Below are 27,693 nucleotides of genomic sequence, written 5' to 3'. Positions count from 1 at the left end.
AGATGGCTGTTGTGTTTAAATGGGATTGTTTTTTGATTAAAACACTAGATGGCGGTAAGGGACTGCAAAATATTGTCCAACTTCCCAATGTAGTTGAAGTAGGAGTTTTACATTAGACCACCACGTCAGTGGAAGGATTTCAACTACATTCCAAACATAGAACTGTTTGGGCTGCCTTGACCCTGGACGTTAGATGCAATTCCCCTACGGATCCCAAGGGACTGGAGGTGGCTGACACTTTCCCATAGGATTAGAAATATATTTCCATAGTATTTCCTTATATAGTAGCCTATACTCATCCACTCCAGCCGTGTAATAACATCCGAGAGACTAATCAATGAGACTAATTCGTTTTGACATTTTACGTAAATAATATGTTTCCACTATTCATTGGGATTAGTTCATTCAAAGTAAGGACGGTGTATTAACTTATTTTTTCTGTGAAGTTCCTCGCCATGGTTAAGCACTAATGTTTTTCTCAACTCAAAGGCTCCATCGCATTTGAAAACTGTGGAGGTTTCTGTCCCAACATTACTCTTGACCAAGACACTTGGCGAAACCTTGTTCTATTTTTCCTCGCATAGGCATGTTCATACGCGAAATAAAACAATGAAAAATATTTGAGTCTACCTATGGAAAGTTGATTGTTCATATCGAGATCTTATATGTTTTTAAGTTTTTATTTTAAAGATTTTTTTCTGCTGAAACACGTACTGCAAACACTGTAAAATGTGCAGAAACTTTAATATTCGGAGACATTGAAACAACAGCAATCAAGCAATCCAGGGGATGTATCACTAAAAATGGCACGGCCAGGCTATATGATTTAAAGTCAGGTTATGAAGTCAGAGTTTTTCAACCGTACTGCGCCTGATAGTGACACAGCTTGTGTCCTAAAAGGACCTAAATAGAACGCTCTGAGCATAAAACGTTCACATTGTGGTGAAAATATGTTTTTATTTTATTGAACAAACGTTGAAAAAATATTAATAGATATCTTAACGATTTATTTTTTATTTTTAAAAAGACAAAGGTTGAATAATTCATCACGTTTACCAGTGCGACTTACATGAGTAATAGGGCTGACACAAAAACACACACTCGGTTGTTGCCTTTGCCTTGATTTCCTTATTACCAACGTCGTATTATCGATGACAAATGACTTGTCAATATTGTATTATAATGAAAAATATTTTTTATATATTTTTAAGCAAATGAGCTAGGATTATACCGACATTTTTAATCTTTTAGCTGCACCAAACATGACAAATATTGCATTTTTGTACAGAAGTCTAGGCCTAACAAATGCAAAAATTCAGAGGAATAAGTGAGATCGAGAACTCTAAAAACTAGTGAATTATCATTCATATAGGCCTATGGAAGATTACCATTTCATATGAGAACTATAATAAATATTTTTTAGAATGTTGATGGTATCAAATCAATTCTTGTTTATTTAATAAAATGAGTAGAAGAACATATAATATAGTATAGAAACCACGTGTCTCACGATCTCACCATAATTACATAATTGCAGGTATTGCCTCACGAACATATAAAACATCTGACACAAACAATTAAAACATGATAATATTTCCTTTATTTCAGAAATCAAGATGAAATATATTACAAACGTTGTAGAGTTATGAGCATAGTATGTCCTCGACTTCTGTTTTAGATATGCCTAACATGTGAAAAGAAAAACTTAAATCGAGCACTAGATGTCGGTATAACCCAAGTCTGACAAACCATTCTGTCTATATTTAAGCCTCTTCATTTGAAATTGATTTTCTTTGAAGGACCGTCATGCGACTGGTCAGTGACATAAAAGGAAGATTAATATAACGAAATTGTCAAATATAGGGTAGTAGGGACCTATTTTGTTCCATGTAATGTAAATATGAATTGACTATTTGGCATATATTTTACAAACAGACCAGTTAATTTATGAAGACTTGGTTCACAATTGCATGCGTTTTGTTTAGATGAATTGTACTTCAAATTTGACAATGGTTTAGACAATTGGTAAACAAGCGTTATGTCACATATCGACAAAAGCACTAGGCTAAATGGAGCGAAAGGACCACTTTGTAACAACAAAACCAGGGGTTATAGGTCAAGAACTGACCGTCTCTTTCCGCCCATGCGACGTGCTCTGTCGTCAACCGTGATCAATCATTTAGTCTTGTGGCATCCATACTCGAGTAGCCTAATGGATTTGATTCACACAATTTCTGTTATCCATGCATTTTATTGAGTATATTCTCTACGGATGTGTAAAATATCTTTTTTTCGTTTGTGTGAGAGATCTTTAAAGGCTCAGTGCATTGATATATGTGTTTTAGCCGAACTGAGAAAATACTTTAAAGCCATTTATCTGAGCAGTAACTGTTTATTTTTTCCCACAAAACATAATAATAACAACATTAGACAGTAAACACAAAAACACATTCTTACAAAAAAGTACCTGTGTTTTTTTATTTCAAAGTGAGTATTTTGTGTGCCCTCCCTTAGAATGAAAAACTGAAGCAATTTGCTTTGGTAGACTGGCATGTTTTTTTTTTTTAGAGTCCTTATTTACATTTTTCCAAGCTTCTTGCAGGATTTGCCACACATTTTCTCTTGACTTTGGAATAGCATTTTTATGTTTTTCCTGCCCCAAGCAATCCTACACTGTTTCAGTTATGTAGAAGTTGGGGCTCTTATGTGACCAATCTAAAGCTTGAGTATTCCATCTGCAGACTTCTGCTACACGTAGGTCAAGCACCCTTGGATTTCCTTCTGTCCCGGAAGGAAGTGACCTTTATGTATGGTTCATTAGATGGAGTCAGCTGTTTGGTTAAATGTTCTTGTATTTGTGTTTATTTGTATTTATTTTAGTGTTATATACAATTTTTACAAACAAATCAACACCTAATGGCCAGATAAATAGTGTTAAAAAATTCAGGTAGCCAAATACTTTTGCACAGTACTATATATATTGTATATCACATATGTCCACAATATGGGTTCAAAATAACACTGTAAAATTGTGAGAAGTGTGATAGGCCTAATGCCCTGTTGTAATCCTACACAAACTGAGGGCAGGAACTCTTAGATCTTAGTGCAAACCTTGACAGAGAGGACCATAGCATTCGTCTTGAAAGACTGGCATGTCTTGTGAATTTCTGTGATCTGGTCATTGCCTAGAAAAAATCCTACTTTAAAAACAGACAACAGGATATCATTAACATTTTCAAATCCACTTCCATGCTTTGTTCTTGGGCTGGTGTTCTTCTCCATCTACATGCCCCCCCTTGAATAGATTATTCAAAATCATGGACTTTAACAGCCACCTCTATCCTAAAGACAATCAAACATACATCAAGACTAATCATTTTTTTTAACCTCACATTAGGAGCTGAATCTATAATATGTTTATATGTGCAAGTAGAATCACGCTCATGTCTCATTTAGCCATGAAATTCTAAGTTTGAAAATGTGTTTTCAATTAAATGTGACACATATTAGGACATAATTGACCTAGTATCCTATTTTCTGGGACCCATTTTGGCTCATCAGCACCACTTTTACAACCAATGGCCAAAAATCCTGGAATGCATCTTTAAATACACAGCTGCTTAATTGACACAGTTGATGCATGGACGCACAACAGCTTGGTTAGACTTAACTGCACTAAAAATAAGGTCCTTCTCGTTAACAATGGAAGAAAAATAATGCATTCTGAAACCCCACCTAAAAAACACCTGAATTCAGTTTGGTCTTTTTCTGACCACTGTTAATGACTCCATCTATGTCATAAACCTAGACATGTTCATGGGCATCCTGCTATAATTTTAATAGCTAACCGTCATTCTGTCTAACAAACACTTCCAGAAAAATGTTAATTCCTCTCTTTCGTGGATGCCGAAAGACTTATCCATGCTTTCATATCTAGTCATTAAGTTGCATAATATTTTCACATCTATCTAAAGACTCCAACACATCCAGGACATCAGCCTCCCACCACATCACCTATCTGCTGGCTTGCGGTTTAGGAGAGAATAGTCTTCAGTGTGACACTCATTATCTTGAAGGCACTACATGACTCTGCCCCTCTTCCTCTCACAGCTCCTCCAGCCCCATTGCCCCGGCCTTTCCCTTCACTCCTTGGCCTGGCCTCCTGATGGTCCCATGTACCTGGCTTCATTCAATGGGCATGATGGCCATTGGATCTGCTGCTACTCTCTTTTAGGACATAATGTCCTGCCTTCTTATGTCAGAGTCGCATAGAATTGCTAGTTTTAAAACAAAGCTAAAGACACGTCTATTTTGAGAGGCTTTGAGTTTAGGCATAATTCTACATGCATTAGCTGACTTCAGCCATTTTAGGCCATTCTGTGTGTCTGAGGGTTGTACTTTGTACTTTCGTTTTTTATGGCTTTGATGTGTTTCAATTCAAAATAAAATGTATCATGATTATTATTATTGTAATCATTACTATTATAATTTTAATTTTGTGCAAGAGCTCTTTGAAAAGGAGACCTGGAAACTCAGCTTGTTCAGCTGGGATGGATCGTTTTGTCTACTTTTTGTTCTTATAAATGTGATCTGATTATAATAGACCATTGACCAATCTGGGTAAGGGGGTGGGCTTTAAACCAGTCTACCCGCACTGTATGTAAATAGCTTAAAAATGTCCACACAATCAGACTTAGCATTTCCATGAGAAAGAGGACACAGGGAATAAATTATTAAAAATAGAATTTAGAGATAAATAATCACTGTGATTCACTGTGTATTAGACACAGAGGGGTGAATTAAAATCAAAAGAACAAAAACTGCACTGGGCCTAATGAAGTAACAAAGTGAAGGAAATCTTAATTGGTTTAGCTAGGCCTGTATTCATTTGATGAATATACTGTATGTTACATATAATGCCGTCAGTAACAACATAGTATTTTCCCTTTCAGTAGGCAGAAAAACAGTGAAGGATGTCCACAGTTCCTTCATACTCCAAATCCTTAAAATTCATTCATACTATGGTCTATTTATACCTAATATACATTGTCTTGCAAAAAAAGGTATTTGTATTATACAATATTAAGTAATGTTGATGAATATATATTACTTACACGGTGTTCCAAATTGTGTCCAGATGGTACATAAAATACTTTATTTGCACAGCAGCCTATTTCTCTAGGTTATTTCCTTACTTCCCTGACCAACTGAAGTTAAATGGATAGAGGAACCTCAGACATATACCTATATTTAAAATATTTTTGTCGTAACAGCCTGGGTAGAATGGTATACCGACAAAACATCCTCTATGTGTTAGATGTGATAGCCTACCGGATAACAAATCCGATCTAGTTGATTTCTCCAGAAATGAATCAGGACATTTCATGAAGTGTTTTAGTTGTGTAAACTACAGGTCTTGCTTTTTTCGTTTCAGTGAGAAATATGAAGTATCTCAGTCGATGAATGAATATAAAGTTACTTAGTAAGTGAAAGCACGTATCGTAACCCACGTATGCTGAGTAGGCTACAGGCATAGGCTTTTGGACACTTTGGCAAAACGGTTGATGAAAAACAGCTTAAATTCGACTACAAAAACTATATCGGCTAATACATATATAAGAGATAGAAAAAAAATAGATTGAAATTAATTAATTTATTATGAATAGTTACACACTAAAAAATAACAAAAAACGATTATACTGAGACAGCTACAGAACAACTTATTCCTTCTCTCTCCACATCGTAGCACCCGCCTTTCTCCGAATTAGCTTCCGTCTGCTAAACCAAAACCGATGGAATGTGCAGTAATATAGGCCTTTGTCAGTATGTAGTCACCTAACAACAATATCACAGCATTGATGTGGACGAATTGTTCTAATAAATACAAATAATTGGGTAATATTATTTCAATAACACTTGACTCTGTAATGAGAATTTTGTATTAGAGGTGTTTAACTATTACTGTTACATAATTTGGCACAAAGCACACACGCGCACACACACCCACACACACACACACACATACACATTCACACACACACTGCCATAAACCTGCGTAAAGAGCATCAAACGAGCGTGGTCATGCATGTACATACACACCACTTCTTCACTTTTTATTTGACATTAAAACGTTTTGTGGCCTAAATTGAATGATTATGCCTGTGATTTGTGGATAACAACATAAACCCTCTGCTAAATGATTGTTGTTTTACGTAAAGAGGAGTAGTAGGCCCACAAATATTTTTCTTACATAAGATATCATTGGAACACTATACGCATACATCCAGACGTAGGATTACTTATATGTGTATGTTCGCTCTTGTACTGGACACACGTACAGTCATTCATGCACACACACGCGACGGCAGACAAACGCACACCACAAGTTTCCTCTATGTAGCCTACCTATCAGTGATTGGTCATTTGGCAGCTTGCTGCTGGAGTGACGTCACTGCAGGAGAGAACTGTCAGAGGAGGAAGCGTTTAGAGAAAAAAATTGTAGACTCTCTGGATAGTGAGCGCGAGGGAGGCACGAAAGAGAGCCACAATGGATACGCTAACGGGCAACGGGCGGAGCGCGCTTTGACTTATAATGCGTAGAGAGATATCGTATCGTGTTACATTCACCAAAGACAAGTGAAATAACGGTTAAGGGATATCTTAACCTCGGAAATAAACCACCATTTCAGCATGGATAATTCCAAACGTGAAAGCTTTGACTGCATCTTATAAAAATCGACAGCCTCCGCCTGTTTCGAAGGCGAACTTGGAATGAGGAGCACTTGAACGATTTCTGTACAGTCACCTGTCTCTCTTCATAGGTAAAGAATGTGGTTTAATTTTTCTCGTTAAAACCTATTAGCCTTGCTTCTCAGCCTATCGGAACCTGAACTGCTGCCTTCCACGCGGATGCTCTATCCTCAGTTGGATGGCCAAAGAATCAGCAGACATTTCCTCGGATTGAAAAGTAAGCGTTCCTTATTCAATAGACGTCGATATTAGGTAGCATATATATACCGTTAGCTAAATGCACATTTTATACCCAATCGCAGACATCCATTCGGAGCATCAATTCTATACAGTCATTCGGTCTGTAGTGTTATAGTGTCTGAATCGATCAAGTGTACGTTAAGTTGTCTATTATGGCTATGGGACAAATGAACTGTCTGATCTGATCTACTATAAGCCTAACCTATAGAAAAGTCAAAAGAGCTATTAGATCAGATCTCTCGGTGTTGACTGTGCTTTGGGCTGCATATGGTCTCAGCATGGAGTTGACCGATGTTACACGGTCAAGGCCATGTTCATTAGCATCTTGACGCTCCAAACCCTGGAGGAGAGTTTTGTGTAGATTTCCTCTTCAAGGGCAGCGGCCAAAATAAGTGAATCGAGGAAGACCATGAACTCCGCTCTTATCACTTCTAGTCTCCATGTCTGATGCATTTGGGGGTTATTTTGAATTTTATTTTGAATTCACTCCTGCTTGACATGTTGTTTCATTATCTTTCTAGGAACCTTCATTAGCTGTTCCTATATTTAACGGAGATGTATTATTATTATCTATGGAAAAGAGGCATACCGTAAAAGGCATTTTCTATGTGTAGATATTAATTGAATTGCTATATGGTAGGCCATATTTTGGACTATAGTTTGTAAACTATTCTGAATTAATTTATTCAAATGTGTGCGAAATTGCAAATGGAGCCTATAAACTTGCATGGTAACCTAACGGCTTTCTAGGAATCTAGTCACCCGGATTAGGATGTAACTGTAAATTTGGATTTAACTTTTCAGAATACAAAGACATGTACATACCATACACATTTATTTAGACTTGAATACAATAGCAGTAAAGTTGTAGACTATACATTTTTTGGAATCTTTTCATTGATACATTATATTAATGACTAACAAAATCCGTTAAAAAACTTTTTGTCTTAAATCGAAATTAGATTGTAATAATTTACGAGTTCACTAGGCCTGAAGCCAATTTGTGACTTTTTCAATTAAAATTTATGACGTCAGACGCACTAACGTAGGTTCATCACAAGGTTAGTCTGAATTATAACATGCGCAGAAGTCTAAATCTGCGGAAATAATGATGGTCCATAATGTATAGGTCTATTCTTTATTGATTTATTAATTTGTAACATTTTATGAATTATCATGTGAGAAATTAATGAGCAGCCAAATGGTGTATAGTGTGGATTTTATTTATGATCATTTGTAATTTCCAGATGGGCAAAAACGAATCGTTAACGAGATGTAAATATAGACCTAGGATGTCCAGTAATGACTGTAAAAAATAAAGTTCTACTGTACTGTCCCAGTGATCAAAGACATAGGCCTTATGATCGCTTACAGACATTACTGTGTATTTCTGAAAAAAGCCTGGTAATGCGTTCAAATATTATGCCAATCAATGCGTGTAAGTCGGCTTTCATATGCAATGACATTCATTTATCGTAATAACGATCATTATAATAAGCTGGTGGTGTATGGGAGAACCGAATTGTGATGTGTATGGAAGCAGAACCGAGGCCTATGACTGAATATAGAATGTTATGATTTTAAGTTTATTAGATTTTAAGGAGCTTTTAGAAAAGGAGTGAAATAGCTGATTGTAATGTCAGACCAAGGGTCTTTAGGTGATAATATTAGGCTAGAGATGGATAGCGAATTTGACTCAACTCTACGACGAGTTTGAATCCTCGAGGAAACGGACGTGGCCTGCATACCCATTAGCTTAGTAACATGCCTAGGACGTTTCCAAAGCAATAGCATGTTTCTATTTCATAAACCAATTATTATTTTATTTTTTCAGATTTATGGATATGACTTTACCCACTGATGGTAGCAATTTACGCTAATTGCATAAACAAAATGTTTCCTTTTTTATTGTTAGGTGGAAAACTTGATACTCTGGCACTTTGCGTCGTGAAGGAGTCGGTTACTATCTTTGGTTATCTAGCTGTATGAGTGTTACTCGGCCATCATAAAGCTAGATAACCGAAAGTAGGAATGGCCTCCAAACCTACAACTTGAACTGTAGCAAATGGTGTCTGGGATCAAAAGGACGCAAGAAGAATTGATGCATTTACAGGTCAAGAGCTTTGTGCCTTGCCGGGTAAGTTATATGTTTTGCCTGTTATAGACATATATATATATAAAATGCTTGAAAAAGACAATAAACAAAATGCGTTTTCAAAATCCACTTACAGACAGTATTGTTAAAATTTAAGTAGGATAATCAGCATGCTTATAAGCAATCGTTACATTTTCTAAAAAATGTAAATTGCTTAGTATGTCATTTTTTAGTATGCTTGAAGCAAGGATTATCTTTTACATATTTCTTCTATCATTACCTAAAATAACTGAAAAATGAAAAAGTATTAAGTCAATCTAGGCCTTATTGTAGTCAGAGGAATACCCTAAATATTTTAACTTTACTCAGACTGACCTGGCTATGAAATAGATTATATACATTTTTGTTCTAGTTTTCTTTGCTTCCGGGCATCAATTTTTTTAGGTTAAATAATTAAAAAGAATTATAGAATAATTAACACATACACATTCTTTGTTTGAGAATGTTACAGTCTTTGCTAGTGATTGGAATCCAAAAGTCATTATACTGATCTCATTCTTGTATTAAGTGATACCATTTGGATTTCCAGAAAATTGCTTATGTTACCCTATGACAGATTTAGATCTACTATATGTCTGTGTAAAATACTGCCCTGATTAAGATCAGCTATGTAAGAAAAATTGGCTCTCAGTCTTTAGTTAGTCAAGCTATCTATGTCATTAGATACATCCATAATTCAAGGCTTTTGAGTTGAATTCTCACATTGACTTGTGTTCCCTAGAAAAGATGAATCCCTATAGATTTTTTTCTTTAGCTGTGTAGTGCAGTATAGCATTCAAGTGACTCTCATAACAAATGTATGCATTGTGATCAATTAAAATCTTCCCTAACTATTTAAGTGTCACAATTGGGACTTTCTTCTGGCCCTTCTCAGTGCCTAGTTGTCGCTCAGAAGGCAACAATAACCAAATCCAGCGATGCATTTTCATTCACCCAGCAAATCATCTCTCCCATAGAGCCTACAGAGGACTGAAAGACCACCATGGTCTTGAATGGCAGGAGGGCACTCCTGGCTAATTGGTTTAATTTAGTAACAGAGGGTACGCTGGATTTGTGAAACATCTAAGCAACGTTTTCCCACGACCGCCCGGATATCTCCATTGTAGTATGTCACCAGACTGTAATGTTGACTGGTCAAACAGTTGCTGCTCTGATAATCTTACCCATTCCCAAAACCGCAGCCTCTGGATATCTACTTTGAGGCTTTATCCAAGTGTAGTCCAGTATCCGAATCTACTCTCATATTTCAATGTTGAGTAGGCCGGTGTTGAGGTCCGAAACAACAACAACAATTAACAACTCACTTGATTTGAACATATATCGGTCTAATCAATTTCAATGTATTTCAGAAAATATAAATCTTCTCTCCATTTTACACGATCCATATATTCTTATAGATTGTGCCTTAAACTTTTTTCAGTAACTGTATGCTTATTGCACCTCTTCTACACTCCATACAAATGCCTTATGCCAACCACTAAAGTGCATATCAATGGCCTCCTCAATACCTGTAATGCAGGCTCTGGTCCATATATGACCCAACAAAGAAGAATGGCGACATTAACCAAATCAGCCACACCCATCTCATGTCTCCAATACTAACCTGTGTGTATCAATTTGTCACTTGCATGTTATAAGAGAACCCTTTTCATTACTATGATATGAAGGTTGGTTATAATAATTCAAGGATACTGCTTCATTTAGCTCTTAGCATCATTCACTACTTTGCGTTGTGTCGTTTTTGGAAATGTCTTTGTTATTGTTGAAGGTTGATCCAGTGCCCTTGTCACTGCAGTGGCTGCCTGAGAGACACCCAGAGACATTCCAGAATGAACAACATATGCCGTCTTACAACTAGAAGGTATGGTATATATCACATGTACATTACATATGGTTGAATGACACTCAATATTGGTTCACGTAATGGCAGATAGAGAGTTGAGAGAATGAGAGCTTGGAAACGGAACATGATCCAATGCTGGTGTGAATGACAGATGCTTGGATGTAGCTCCGTGCCTTTTGGCTTCAGGCTTATCCATGCCTCCATGGGAGCCGTGTTGCAGATGAAGATGTGTAAAAACTCCAGTATGTTCCTGGTTTGGGCTGGTGGCAGTGTGACCCAGATCTGGGCCAGCTCCCCTGTTGTCGGCAGGTTCTGACACCACTGCCATCAGCTTTGTACTTTGACTACAGAATTGAGGAAAAGAGCAGGGGAGGAAACGAGGAAACAAGCTGAAACTTCAGCATCTTCCTCAGTGACTTCTCTCCTCCAATTCCATTCTGTTTACAAAGATGCTGTCTGCCTGTTTCATCTCATGTGGGTTTTGTTTTTCGACCCCCCACCCACACACATGCGTTCCTCACTGATCCTAAAAAATGCATCCTCCCTAAAGATAGAGGAACTGTACTCTCCATCTCCTACTCCTTTTCTCCATTTCTGTTTTTACAGGCTAATCACATTAAAGCCTCAACCTATATTTGCACAGATGCGAATGATAAAATACAAATTAGAATTATAAGGGACTTTTATGTCTGTTTAGTCTCACATTTTATTTTGGAAATAACATTTTTGATCAACAAGAACCCTTCACATTAGGGCATCTGTTTAGCTGCACACTGCCCTATCCAACAGAACAGACATTTTGTGCTGGCAAGGTCTATAATGTCAGTCGGGTAATTATTTTTCTCCCCGCCATTTAACCACTCTCTTGTGAGCAGGCAACCTCTGTAATTAATTAACACTGCGAAGAGTGCCTCGTTCTCCATTGTCTTTCATACACGGACCCGTCCTACGTTCTGAAACAACAAAACATCACATATACACACTAAGCAGAATTGCATCCACCATAGGGAACACAAATCCAAAACCCTATATTCTACACCATTGCTTGATTCAAATAACCAGCTGGTTAATTCTGCCCTGTCTGTTGAGATTACCATCAAAAGCTTCTCCCAGAGACTAGTAGCTTGTAGTGGTTTGACTTTGTGTCGGATACAAATTAATTAAAGTTATTCTGTCCGTGTATTTTTTCCTAAAGGCAGATTATGTGGTAGTTGCCATGGCATTGGCATGGCAGTGTTAAAAGAGGGTTTGTTTTGTGTTATTTTCTCCACAGTGACTGCCAGCCATTCACACCACATCTGAATGGAGCAGGAAGAAAATGGCACAGTCGTCACAAAAAAGGAGAAAGCAGGAGAGGGAGAAAAAGGCCAATCTCCTTCTCCCTCTTCACATACATTTCCATCACCGGAAGCCTTTGGTGCCATCTGTGCCCCCCGGAGAAAAAGACGGGCGAGACGCCTCCACCCAGTGCCAACAGGGACAAAGGAGCTGCCAGTTAAAGCGGCCCCCCTTGCAGGCAGCCAGAGGACTGTGTGTGACTGACTGGGGCTGAGCTACGGAAGCCATCTTGATGGAGAGTCTTGCTGCTGCTCCTAAAATGGCTGTGTTGGCATGAGGTAGGGCTGGATGCATCATTGGTTCTATCAGGCTTTTCTCCATCAATCCCCTCATCAGTAGCCTCTCTCAGCCCTCTCGTCTTAACCCTCTCCCAACTGAACGAATGTGGCAGGGCTTAGGCGCTATTAAAAGCATGAACACTTGTGGGCTGGAGCAAACCACTGCGCCATCCATTACCTTATGGTTGTTATAAAGGCAAACTTAAATAGTTATTTGTTTTCCTGTAATGTCTCATCAACATACATTTTAATATGTGTTTATACGCTACACATTTTAATCTTGCACAAATTGATACCCCTGCCCACACACAAACCGACACCCACACACACACACACACACACACACACACTCTTGGGTTACATACCGTATATCTTGTCCTGTGAGATGCTCATGTCCTTGAGGCCTTTAGCCAAAGAACAGATCTAGCTTATTACACCTTCAATAAGTCTTAAGCTACAATCAGCCCTCACATCCAAACCCAGTTTTTTATACTTAGCCTACAATTTCTGTCTGACCTGTAATACATCAATACATTCACACCTCATATTTTACTTTTCTATTTGCACATGGAATTACAAAATACAAAGTGATAGGCCTTTCTATTTTCTATAATTATACCTCATTATTTACTTCCACTTCCTTTGGTTAATTAATGATAAGTAATTTCACAGAACATTTGAAACTTCAAACTACAAATAAAAAATGTGCACAAGGGGCTAATAATTTAGGCAACATTTGTTTTCAGTTATTTTGATTCTACTATTTATTTTTATTTTCAGCACTTTCTTATCATACCTTACATACATCTGGAAATGTCTGGGTTATAGTGGAGATAGAAAAGATTATCTTGTAATAAAATTGTTCATAGCAACAACTGCAAAAGCATCTCAGATAGGCCTACACTATGTTTCTGCAGTGGTTTGGGAGGGCGTATGTATTGAACCTTCATGTTAGTAAGCTGAATATGCCATGGTAAATGGAAGTTAATCCACCTAATGTAGGTTGCTGATAGTACATTTATATAAAATGCTGTTTCACAAATTACCTCCAATATTACTGACGGCAAGACAATATCAAATGAATTTAATTTCTCAATTTACTCAATATATATTTTTAAAGAGATAATCGTTTTCTGAAAAATAAATAATTTGAATACTCACTGAGGATAGGACTTTGTCTGTCTATTGAGCAATCGATGTCCAACACAAACCCGAGGCAAACCATGACCTTGTGATCATTTGCTGCAATAGAAAACCAGTAAATGAACGCAGTTTTATCAAAATCGCTTTACATACAGCCTACTGCATCCATTTCTAGAAAAGACCACAAATTTACAAGGCAGAAAACAATATAGCCCATTACTGAATCATTGGCTTTACAGAGATAACAAATAAAGGAAACAATGATGTAACCAAAGCCGTTAATGAAGAGCACCAGACAAGCTCTGCATATTAACATAATTGCATAGAAACGAGGAGAGAGAGCCGAGCGCTCTTTAAAGGCACAGCAACACATTAGAGACGCATGTCGCAGCCTTGTATGCTTGTGGTGTTTTGCTCCACAAGAAATGCGACAGCAAGGTGGAAAATGTGGGATCATTTTCTGCCAAAGTATAAATATTCAGTCTACCCTAATAGCCCCTAAATCCCAAAGTGACTTTACTGTAGCTATGTTAAAGCCAGCTTACCTTATCCCATACAGTAGTATATCTTTTTATAAAGCCTTGAAGGCAGCAATATCTAACCACAACAAAAACAATGAGTCAAATGTATAAGACTTTAATGCCATCTGTATTTCAGATACATTATAAATTGTTCATGTAATGTAAATTACTTCGTTATGTTTACAAATTGCCCAATAGATTTTTTTAGAGTAGAATTAGAAGTGTTTATGCCCACAAAAATTATTATCACAAGTCTGATTGAAAGACTATGAATCTTACATGCATAGGATAAAAGATCAACAATAGCCTATTAGTGTAGCCTACCTTTACTTCAATGCATACACCTTCATGGACAATATATGGGATGATAAATGATTAACCAATATGTATTTTAGTACAATCAAAGATTACAGTAGCTTTAGCATAACAAAGAAAAGTGTTGCCTTTAATATGATAAAAGAAATCCACCATGCTCTTATTACAATAAAGGATAACTGTGCCTTTAATGCCAAAGAAAGCTCTAATTAGACTAGCAGTCTGCCTCTCCATAGGGGGGAGGGGCCTCCTCATATTGGATTTGCATATTCTCAAGGCCTCCATCGCAGATGCATCACTGCATAGAAAACAGGGATGGGCAGACATAAAGAAGCTTACTGGGGCAAGCAAATGGCTAGGACTACACACAAAGTAAATTAATGCTATGATATTTTGAAGGGAATCTTACAGAGGCTTTTTTCCCCAAAATATATATAAATAGTATTTAACGTTAATATAATGTGCATGTGTGTGTGTGTGTTTGTTTGGGGGGGTGGAGTCACGATATTAAATATGCTTTTTTAAAGTAAATCGGCCATGTATCAATTCATTCATCATTTCCACTATGTACATTTGCTGGCCTAGTGATTACTCTACATAGGACACAGACATATTATTTTAAATATTTGGAAGACGAGGTTCTGACAATGATACTTGTACACCGCATCTGATTGTCTTATACATTCATATGCCACTTTCACCAAATGAATGCAAATCAGTTGACTGTTCCATTCCGGAATGACTTTGGCACCATGTATTTTTATCTAATGCTTCATGTCCCATTTACTCAGAGACGGTAGGCAACCGTTTGAACAACTGCCTGATCTCTTTGTTTTCATCGTGTGCATTGTTTTCATATGGTTCCCAGTTGATCACAGTAATCTACATGCATGTCTCCCCACAACACACACTCTTGGGCTGAAGACATGCACATATCTATTGGTCAACGGCTACGACAAAAACCAACACACATGTTGCCTGAGCATGAATGTGTTTTAGAACTGCAGGGGAACGGGTATGTTTGCATAATGCGAATAATGCCACATTGTGGTGTTGACCGTTTTCCACACATAGACAAAAAACTCAGACGCGCACACACAAACACACACAAACACACACAAACACACACGGACGGCATCCCTCATACACACAACAACCATACAGATTGATGTTAAACGCTGTGCTTAGCCTGTGGCACTGGGGGACGGAGCGCGGAGCCCCAGCGACCTGTGTTGAGCCGGGGCTACAGGGCTGGTGTGGCGCCTGTCTCCTGCAGCTGTCTGTCTCTAGCTTGCCTGCCTGTTGGTAAACAGTAGACAGAGTCCACATTATCATTCTGCTCTTGGCTCGCCTCCACAATAGCTGATTTGTGAGGGGAGCACTTGACGGAGGTCCACCACCCCTCTTTCTCACCATTGTGTGGGTGGGTGCTGTGGGAGACACAGGGGGTAATGGGGTGGGAAAGACGCTGCGGAGCAGACACTGCCAGATGCCTGCATTAGCGCCAAAACCATGAGAGTGCCTCTTTGAAAAGCAGGGCCTTAGTTTTTCTGTGTATTCATGTCTGTGTCTTAGTGAATGTGTCTCAGAGTGAGTGTCCGTTTGTTGTGCGTGTTTCCTTGCGAGTGTTTATTTTTTATTTTTTTTTATGTTTGAAAGGATATTTACAAGTTAAGAATAGACATTTTAAATATATAATTACTCATCTAATTCTGAGCTAGAATGTGAGAAAACCGAAACTAGTTTGTTTTAATGACCTTAGTACGTTCAGTTTCTCAGGGCCTCATTATAAACTCCAACTATCATCCGTCTGTTACGGACAGCTTAGCGCTCCTTTTATGGGAGAGCAATGGGTGATTTTCAATCATTCTGAATTTTTACGTATTTATAGATTCACAGGATTAACAAATTATTAGGGATTAACAAACTGTTGTCGAGAATGTGATGTTACATTGGACCTTGGTGTCAGACTGAATTCCTCATTCCCCTTCTGTCACAGTCAGACAATCTATTAATGAAATGGCAATCACAGTATATCACCCGGAGAGAGAAAGGAGGGACAGACATTTGTTTAATCAAGGGGCAGACGTCAGTATTTCACAGCAAAGCATGCAGACAATGAAGATAATGGGGATTATGTATGCAGGACTTAGAAAACGAGAGGTAAAAAGACATAAGGCCAGCGAGAGATCAGAACAGAGCTCTAGTGTGAGGCATCATATTGTTGCCTAGATAAACACAGACACACTGAAATGTTGGTTTTGATAGAGACAGTAACATGGTTATTCATTCACCATGTAAGGTGATGGGGGTGCATGTGTGTTTCTGCATGCCCGTGTGTATGGATACAGTGCATTGTGTGTGTTGGCATCATGTGTTTGTTTCCTGATGACAAAGGGGCTGTACTGTCTATCTTTCCTGGTGACAGAGGGGCTGTACTGTCTGTGTTCCCTGGTTGCAGAGGGGCTGTAATATCTGTGTTTCATGGTAACAGAGGGGCTGTACTGTCTATGTTTCCTGGTGACTGAGGGGCTGTACTGTCTATCTTTCCTGGTGTCAAATGGACTGCACTGTCTGTTTCCTGGTGACAGGGGCACTATACTGTCTGTGTTTCCTGGTGACACAGGGACTGCACTGTCTGTGCTTCCTGGCGACACAGGGACTGTACTGTCTGTGTGTCATGGTGACAAAGGGACTGCACTGTCTGTGTTTCCTGGTGACAAAGGGGCTGTGCAGTCTGTGTGTTATGGTGACAGGGGGACTGTACTGTCTGTGTTTCCTGGTGACAGAGGGACTGTAGTGTCTGTGTTTCCTGGTGACAGGGGGACTGTACTGTCTGTGTTTCCTGGTAACTAAGGGGCTGTACTGTCTGTGTTTCCTGGTGACAAAGGGGTTGTGCTGTCTGTGTGTCATGGTAACATAGGTGCTGTACTGTCTGTGTTTCCTGGTTTCAGAGTGATTTTACTGTCTATGTTTCCTGGTGACTTAGGGGCTGTGGTGTCTGTGTTTCCTGGTGACAGAGGGACAGTACTGTCTGTCTTTCCTGGTGACAGAGGGACTGTAGTGTCTGTGTTTCCTGGTGACAAGGGGACTGTACTGTCTGTGTTTCCTGGTGACGAAGGGGCTGTACAGTCTGTGTTTCCTGGTGACAGAGGGACTGTACTGTCTGTGTTTCCTGGTAACAGGGGGACTGTACTGTCTGTGTTTCCTGGTGACTATGGGGCTGTAATGTCTGTGTTCCCTGGTAACAGAGGGCCTGTACTGTTGACTTTGTGGCTGTACTGTTTGTTTCCTGGTGACAGAGGGGATGTATTGTCTGTGTTTTATGGTGACACAGGGTCCAGCTGCTATGTCAGCTAATAAACCATGTGAAAAAAGGATCTAGGAGTTAGCTTGTGTTATACCACCAAGGCCTGTAGCTCAGTCAGAATCAAAGGCAAGATACCATTTCCGCTTCGTTTATGACAAAAATATTGTCATAAACCAAGTTTTACCATAGCTTAAAGGTCATGTTGGCTATTAAAGTCGGCTTACAGTAGGAACATTAAGAACTGTGAATGCTAGATTAACACCACTACTTAAGTACTAATGTAACACCATGACTGTAATGCCACGACTGTAATGCCACTACTGTAACACCACTACTGTAACACCAGTACTAAATACTGTAACACCACTATTGTAAAACCATTGCTTAACACCCTCTGTAACCCCACTACAGTAACCCTACTACTGCAACACCACTACTGTAATGCCACTTACTTAACACCTACGGTAACACCACTAATTAACACCCTCTGTTACACCACTACTGTAACCCTACTACTGTAACACCACTTCTGTAATGCCACTACTCAATACCTACGGTAAAACCACTAATTAACACCCTCTGTAACACCACTACTGTAACCCTACTACTGTAACACCACTTCTGTAATGCCACTACTCAACACCTACGGTAAAACCACTAATTAACACCCTCTGTAACACCACTACTGTAACCCTACTACTGTAACACCACTTCTGTAATGCCACTACTTAACACCTACGGTAACACCACTAATTAACACCCTCTGTAACACCACTATTGTAACACCTCTACTTAACACCTACTATGACACCAGTACTAAACACCTTAAGCTTTGGAACTGTGAAACCATTAGGGTTAACACCTGCTTAGCTCAAGAAATTCCAGTTAATGTAGACCAAGCCATAATATTCTGAGCTATGCTCAAAGAAAATGTGGAATCACAAAGTCATCTTTCGTCACATTCAACTTTGTAACCTGTCCATAAAAAGGGACTAAATCACAGATTCTGCTGTGAGCTTTGTCTAAAGGTTGTGTGTTTTACGCTTCGTCTCTTCTTACCCTGTGAGGTTACCTCAGCTGCCGTCCCATCTTAATCTGGGGATAAACGTGATTATCCCGCCAGGGTTGTTCTCAGCTTTGTAACGGCAACAGGGGACCTTTCACATCTTTTTTCCCACGGCCCAGTGGCCATAAGCAGCCTGGACCCCCATACATGGGCCTGCCTCAGCTCACAGGCATTAGTATGGAGACAACGGCCATAACACCCTTAGCTCAGGGCTACGGTGTATTCAAGTCAAATGGTGCAACTAATTGGTCAACCAAGCAAGTTTAAATGACCACTTGATCAAACCTGTTATGAATGTTGTATCCATTCACTGTGGGACAATTTAGAAAAAGTGATGGTAATGTAGTTTATATTAGTTGAATTTGGGCCTATAAATCAATGCTAGAACACTGCATTTCCCAGAGAATATATAGTCTGCACCTCCATTGTGCTGCTAGCACCTCCCACTCTGCCCATCAGTCACACGGCCTGTGAACATTTCAGACTGTCTATCAAGTTCAAGTTCACAGCATTGGGAACGTCTAGACTCTCCTGATTCACATTCAATGTACTTCATCCAGTTTGTCAACCCCCCCACACTCATCCTTTCCCCACATGGTGGTGTCTCAGGCAGGCTGGGGGAGCCCAATGCTCTGTGGCGTTTCCGCAGTGTTGCCATGACAGAAGGGAGGGTGTTGTTATGGTAGTGGGCCTGGCAGGCCCAGCTATGTGCTGGTGAAAGGGACAGCGTGTCAGAGATTGTGGGAGTCCCTTCGGTCCCCCTTACAGCTGGGCAAAGGCACCCTGTTCCCCCGCCCCGGTCCCCTCCTGTCCCCCTCCTGTCCCGTAGCACATCGCCCAGAGCCTGGGAACACAGCAATACAGAGACCAGTTTATATTCATCCCCCCTCCATCCCTCACTCCCTACTCCACTGCTAACTAATTCCATCCCTCCCTTCCCATCACTCACTCCCAGGCTCCTTTACTTTCTCCCATCCCATCTTTCAGATCCCTCCCTCACTGGGACAGTAGAAGCAGGACTGTCACCTGCCCACTCTACCAGCCGGGAGCTCATCCAGTCAGGTTGAGGCTTTCAAATCCAAATGGACTGGAATGGTGCTAAAGACTTTGACTGAGAACACTGGAGGCTATGTGTATTTGTACATTTTAAATGAAACTGTATTTGTGTGTGTGTGTGTGTGTTTGGCTGAGGTCTCGTTCAGGACTGAGGTTGAGTATTGAGCATAAAAGGCTGATGATTTGCATAAGCTGCATGCTGTCTGAGAGCTTGGAGGGTGGGAGCCACAGAGAAAGAAAGATATGAGAGAACATAAAAAGAGGGAGAGATCCCACATTGTGAGGCAAAGAAAAGAAGAGGGGCTTGAATTAGGGAGGGGTGAAAAGTCCCCGGTGGGATTAAATTGTCCAGAAACCTCTCTATATATCATTTAATTGTCTAGAAACCTCTCTATATATCATTTAATTGTCTAGAAACCTCTCTATATATCATTTAATTGTCTAGAAACCTCTCTATATATCATTTAATTGTCTAGAAACCTCTCTATATATCATTTAATTGTCTAGAAACCTCTCTATATATAATTTAATTGTCCAGAAACCTCTCTACATATCATTTAATTTTCTAGAAACCTTCCTATATATCATTAAATTGTCCAGAAACCTCTCTATATATCGTTTAATTGTCCAGAAACCTCTCTATATATCATTTCATTGTCCAGAAACCTCTCTATATATCATTACATTGTCCAGAAACCTCTCTATATATAATTTAATTGTCCAGAAGCCTCTCTATATATCATTTAATTTTCTAGAAACCTTCCTATATATCATTAAATTGTCCAGAAACCTCTCTATATATCGTTTAATTGTCCAGAAACCTCTTTATATATCATTTAATTTTCTAGAAACCTTCCTATATATCATTAAATTGTCCAGAAACCTCTCTATATATCGTTTAATTGTCCAGAAACCTCTTTATATATCATTTAATTGTCTAGAAACCTCTCTATATATCATTTAATTGTCTAGAAACCTCTCTATATATCATTTGGTGAAACTGGAAATAGTGTGGTAACTGCCCATGTTATGTGAGACTGCAAGACTTGTATTTGTTAAATTGACAACAGACAGGAACAAACCAATAACAGTTATCAGAAAACCTAAATGTACATGAATTCAAAACGATTCTTTGAGTTGGTAAAATACTCATTTTTTTTGATTCAGTGAACTCCAGTTTTCAAATATACAGTCATTGGAATTGCTTTGCAATAGCCTAATTAAAAACCAATCGTTCACAGGCCAAGTTCATTGTCATCCCGCCATTGTAACATGATCTCAAACCATCCTCAAACACTGCTCACTGTCAGGAAGCCTGACCTTGTCTTTTAAGGAATGTAACATGGGTGACTCAACATGTTGTTTGGGTTCTCTGTGTCTGCAGGTTCGGATGGTGTTGACAACCTCCAGCGAAGACTCTTCCATCCGTCTCTCAGCCTTAGCCCTGCTAGTCAGTAAAGATGCATCAGAGGGGAAAGCATATCAGATGCCTGGCTGTGAATCAAAGTCTTCTTCACTGGCATCTTCTTCAGACAGATGCAGAAATTAGGGCACTGAAGAATCCCAGTGAATTTAACAGCCATGTTTAAGGAAGCAGCACACTGATTATTTGCATGTAAATTATGCTGTCCGACAGACCTTTTACTATTACAGCAAAATAGAAAACATTTTGAAATCAAAAAGGGATGTGATCAGCGTTTGTTCGTACCTTGATTGAAGGACAGGTGTTTATGTTTCCCTGTGTGGGTGCCAATGCCATGCTTCCCAAACGGAAAGTCACAACCTTGTGTGTGGTCACCTGAAGATGCATCAAATTGCGCTGGCAGACAGTTGGGAGGGGGGTGTGAGGGTAGGATGATAGACAGTTGGGAGGGGGGTGTGAGGGTAGGATGATAGACAGTTGGGAGGGGGGTGTGAGGGTAGGATGATAGACAGTTGGGAGGGGGGTGTGAGGGTAGGATGATAGACAGTTGGGAGGGGAGGGTGAGGGTAGGATGATAGACAGTTGGGAGGGGGGTGTGAGGGTAGGATGATAGACAGTTGGGAGGGGGGTGTGAGGGTAGGATGATAGACAGTTGGGAGGGGGGTGTGAGGGTAGGATGATAGTTCAGCCAAGCTGATGCAAACGTTAAGTGATTTTGTAGAGGGAGTAACCAATCAAACTTCACCAAAGCTTCCGACCACTGTTGGATTGGTGCAGCCCGACGAGGGCCACTTGTATAGAGATATGGTCGTATTAAACAGAGAGGTTTCAGTTTTTTCCATACGAATGTGACTCATAGTACATACAACCCTTTTATTTTTACGTGGTGGGTAACAAAAATGTTACATCTAAATGTCTTAACAACCCATTGTTTGGAATCCTCTACTCTATGCAATTGAATGTGAAAGACTTACCTTCTGGCCAAAATATTTGTATTGTTTAACTGTCACAGTTAAAAATAAGACATTGATGTGTGAAGAGTGAGTACATTTATATGAATCAAATTCTGTATTTTTCTAATTACAAGTATTATCTGCATGTGTTCGTAATGATCAGGAAATGTTCCATAATAAATGTGTGGTTTACAGTATCAAGTACATTACTAGTTGTGTGATGCCATGATTATTATAAAAATATTTAAATGTTGACAAAAATGATATAGGATTTTTGACATATCATGGCTTTTGTTGCTATTTGAGTTGAATATGTTAATACTGAATAAATGAAATAATGGTCAGGTGATTGTATTTTTCATTGGAAATACATAAATGGTTGTTGTTGAAGTTTATATAAGAGTCATAGAGAGAACGGAGGTATGGTTAAACTTATATGTATATGTGCATATCAGCACCTTGGACAGCACACCTGCAGCGAGGTCAGGATTTCCTATCTAACAGCTAAGTGGGAATAAAACAGTATAGAAATAAATATAATGATCCATAAGAAGTCTTCTAATGTAGGCTAGCAAACGGTTCAAAGCCCTCAGAGTTCATGGTTTTTAATAGGTCCCGTTATAAATGTTTAACATGTATTTTCAATGACAAGGTGATGCTAAACCTGAGAAATCTTTGAAAAACCTTATATAATACCAACTGATTGGAAATCTTACTTGTAAAGGAATAATAACATGGGAACACAATAAGAAGTGCATTAAACTGCGTTGAAGTCATGCCCATGCTACCTTCCTAGACCTGTCTCTTAGCGGGCGTTTTGGTTTTGACCAGGCAATTGCTTGTTCATTCTATACAGCAAGCTATCACCACTCATTCGGGGACTCATGCTTGACAAACAAGTCATATTTCTCCACATTATCGACTGACAAAAAAAAGGAAAGACCAATTATCTAAAACTACAAACCCAAAATACAGAATTACTGATTTTGTATTAATTGTACAAATCCGGGGTAACTCTGTAAAGCTGTGATAACTTGCGTTACAACAAACTTCTGTCTTGGTCATCTTTGGTTTGCCTATTAGTCTTTTTCATCAAGAATCATATGCATAGGTAACTGACATTTGGTCATAGATCGACCCATGCCATGGTTCAAAATTGATAGGATTACCATAAGGTTTTCCTTTCCACTGTTCCAAATGAGGTCTCTCTCCCATGTATTTTGCCGTACATTTAGGCTATATATTTAGCTCGCTCTACAGGGCAAACTGAAAAGCTCAAAAGAATAAGATCCTCTTTTCACTTCAGATATGCTAGTAAATGTAAAACTAATTTTGTTCCCTTAAAAAGGGTTCTAATTGCAGATGCTACAATACCCTACAATACAATACATACTGCAGAATTAGGGTTACGGTCAACATGGAATTATCTACATGAATGCATGTACCATCCCATATAGTCACAGCATTCAGATAATGCTCAGAAAAATCTTAAGGTGGAATGAAAACACAACGTTCTTCATCAGGTGGGGATCAGGCCTGACGTCAGCAGAATGTGCTGAGAGTCCCATTCCCAAGCCCAGTGACAAGGCCAATGTGGGTCAGGACCTGTCCTCATATAGGGCCAGGGGACAGCTTGATCCCACAAAGATTAATGAAGAGGCTCGTGCTTCTCAACACTATAATGTCCTGCATACAACACACTTGGTGTTATTCAAGACATTATATAGACAGGGCATATAATAAATAAAATCACACAAATGGTTCATATATAGTTTATGAAATAATTAGGAAGTTGATTTACACAAAACAAATAACAATTGTAAAATAACTATTTTGTTATGTAATGTTCATCTTTCTTCAGTGTATTTCTATTTAAGGATTCAAAAGGTTCATTTAAGGATTTTATCCTAAGTTCAAAAAATCTCTGTATATAGTTAATGCATGGCGCATTAATGGGCAATGGTCTTATGATGACATTCAGCAATTAAAAAAAAAATATTATCAAATACATTAATGTAATTCAACAATACTGTACATGAAATCTGGTTTTGTTGATGAGATGATTGGCTTTAGATGGGAATTTGATTCAGAGAAGGATTTGTTAGAGTCCGAGTTGTCAGAGCTATTAAGCATCTCCCAAGGGCCCTTTAGAGTTGCCCCCCAAGGGTCAGAGGTGACGACCTCGGTTTAAGTGGGCTGTCCGTCTATTCCCCAGTGGCCAATAGAATGAACTCTACTGACATGAGCTGACATGAATTTCTTTCACAGAGACGTTAAAAGTATGATTGTTGGACTCTTACTCTGAAATGTTCTTATAATCATGCCCTCTAACTATAAGTTTGTGCAGGTTGATGTTATTTCTGTTTAATAGAACTTGTGCAAGGGCTATTTGACCAAGAAGGAGAGTGATGGTGTTTGGCCTCCACAATCAACTGACGTCAACCCAATTGAGATGATTTGGGATGGGTTGGACCACAGACTGAAGGAAAAGCAGAAAACAAGTGCACAGCATGTGTGGGATCTCTTTCAACACTGTTGGAAAAGCATTCCAGGTGAGGTCCTCATGAAGCTGGCTGAGAGATTGCCAAGAATGTGCAAAGCTGTCGTCAAGGTAAAGGGTGGCTACTTCGAAGACTCTACATTATGCAATGTATTTTGTTTGTATTTATTTAGCTTTTTTGGTTGCTACATTATTCAATTTGTGTTATCTTATCATCTTGATGTCTTCACTATTATTCTGCAGTGTGGAAAATAGTCATGTGAAGAATAAACAATAAAAAAAAAAAAATGGAATATCCTTGAATGAGTAGGTGTCTCCAAACCTTTGACTGGAGCAATATACACACACACTATATACACACATATTTATATACAGATATATACAGACGTATATACAGAAATGTTTTTAAGAAAGATTAAAAAATTGGTTGCTTCACATCACTCTGGCACTGCCAAGAAAAAGCAATCTTTCTAAACTCAGTGCTCAAAAAGACAAAGAGTGGCCAACAATCACTTTGAAGGACCTCAAGAGTTCAGTGGTTGGGAGTGGAGTAATGGTGGTCTGATCAACCACATTAAGAACTCTGCTGAAAATCGGCCTGTGTGGTTGGGTGGGAAAAGGTACCATCTGAAACCAGGAGTGGAGTTTGCCAGAAAGCATGAGTGACTCACTGTGGTCAGATGAGACCATGCCAAAACTCAAAACACATGGGTTGCACAAACCTAATACTGTCTATGCACCACCATATAGTGGTGGCAGCATTATGCTGTGAGGGTGCACCTCATTTGTAGGGACTGGGCATCTTCTTAAAAGAGAAGGAAGAATATATTGAGCAAAACACAAGGATATACTGCTAGAGAACCTGGTTCAATCTGCTTAAAAACAGAAGCTTGGGAGAAAATTCCCCATTCAGCAGGACAATGATCCCAAGCACAAAGTCAAATCTTCTTCTCCACAAAGTGTTTCCATTGCTATTCTGGTTGCCTCCTGTCTCTAGCCAGGTTAGTATCAATCACTACATGGACATGTGTAAACAGGAAGCAGTTGATATACTCATGGCACAAACAAGGTACAGCTGCTTCATTATCCATGCTTCTTGCTGCACATTAAAGCTGCCTTAAATTGCAATACAATTTAAGTATCATTCATTATAATCATAACATTGTAAATTGTTTAAGGCATATACCATACAAAATGTTTCTACTCATTTTAGCCAGTTTTTCTGTGCTGCCATCTTTGTCAAGTTCAGTTTGCAATTAATTTCATCGCAGAAACTCTTAGGTCAGCACCGGACAGTCAAAGATTGAGTCCTCTGATGCACATCTCACCAAGCTGCTATATTCTCGTTTTTCACTGCTCACTCAACCATGAAGTATTTGCCAGAACACTGCAGACATTCTCGACAGGGCAATGAGACAATACAGCTTACTAGGGCACAGTTGAAATATCATGACCCTTATGTGACCATTTGTCTCAGTGACACAGTGGAACTGCGAGGCAGTGACTATACCACTATGCTATTTGGGAGTTCTTTCTGTGTGATAGTTCTGTCATCTCCCAAGCGCGTTTATAATTGACCTGCTATAAACTGACATGATGCCAAAGAAACCAGAATTAAAAAGTGTTTTACTAGACAACATTAAGGGCCGGTTGCACAGACACAGATTAAGCCTTGTGTAGGTCTATAAAATAGAGGTGCTAGACTAGGCTTAATCTGTGTGCACAAAACTGGCCCTAAGTGGTTATTAAAGTAAAATCATTTAAAATATATTATAAGACACCATTTGCCCCTGAATAAAAGCATAATTTTGCTGTATGATGTAATTTTATGCATAATTTCAAAAGGCTTTAGATCAAATGATTCAGCGTGAACTAGACTAGATGTGTATGGATGTGAAACATGCATGTAAACCAGACAGGCGTCCTGACAAGCAGACTAGACTCAGTCTCCGCCACAGGAGCTGTTGACTGCAGGTGTTCTGTCACATGGCACTCCATGATCATTTGTATTCATTCATTTATTCTGCTCAGATTTTCTGCTTGTCATAAGGAGATAGATAGGGCCTATTGTAAGGGGGGCATTGAGGGCCCTCATACCATTGCTGAGAAATTAATCTTCAGAAGAACAAAGCAACCTTTTATGTGTTGTGTTACGATATGTAAATAAATGAAATACTTGTCGTTACAATTTCATCTATTTAGATTGCTACACTCAAAGAGGAACAACCTAAGACATCTTGGGAAGTTGGGAGGTGACAAAACATGCTGCGCTCGAACTGATTTAATCCATCATACCTTAAACACTTTATGGGGTTGTAAAATTGGAATGTTTTCTATGGGTAACATTATTATATGCAGAGGGAAAAACATCTAGCCAAATTCAGAATGGACTGTAAGCAGTTCTTTTCAACAAAACACAGCACCTCAGTGCATTCAGCAATACACTCAATAGAACCAGAGCCTCCTGTAAAGGAGTAGCACTCAGAACTGCCGGAGCCCTCATGCATTGATATCAAAACACAATCGTATACCTCTCCAAACGTAAGTGGGAAAAGAGGAGAGCAGAGAAAACGGTCAGTCTTTATTATTATTGCTGTCTTCTGAATGAAGAACAGGCAGAGCGCAATTAGCTATAGAGCAGTTTTCCCTGATATGGAGGACCGTGGATTATTGCCCAATCATTTATATCTTCCAAGCCAGTAAGCATTAGCGCCTGTATTCTGTGTTAGCATAAGAATAGAAACAGGTCCTGTGAACTTCCCCGACCTACTGACCCTACTCCCCAGACATGAATAGCACCAC

At 39.1% G+C, this 27,693-nt stretch overlaps 1 long non-coding RNA gene across 1 annotated transcript; it reads left to right on the top strand.

The window, feature by feature from the left end:
- The first annotated feature begins 6,545 nt into the window (after positions 1-6,545).
- On the top strand, positions 6,546-22,595 carry LOC105016055. The gene is made up of 5 exons (XR_828423.4): positions 6,546-6,967; positions 8,906-9,127; positions 10,914-11,006; positions 12,262-12,604; positions 21,400-22,595. It is a non-coding gene; the product is annotated as an uncharacterized LOC105016055 (long non-coding RNA).
- Positions 22,596-27,693: the final 5,098 nt, after the last annotated feature.

Source organism: Esox lucius, chromosome 2 (genome assembly GCF_011004845.1).
Source record: "Esox lucius isolate fEsoLuc1 chromosome 2, fEsoLuc1.pri, whole genome shotgun sequence".
Taxonomy (NCBI): Eukaryota; Metazoa; Chordata; class Actinopteri; order Esociformes; family Esocidae; genus Esox; species Esox lucius.
The sequence above is the reverse complement of the archived record's forward strand: the minus strand, read 5'-3'. Positions and strand labels throughout refer to the sequence as shown.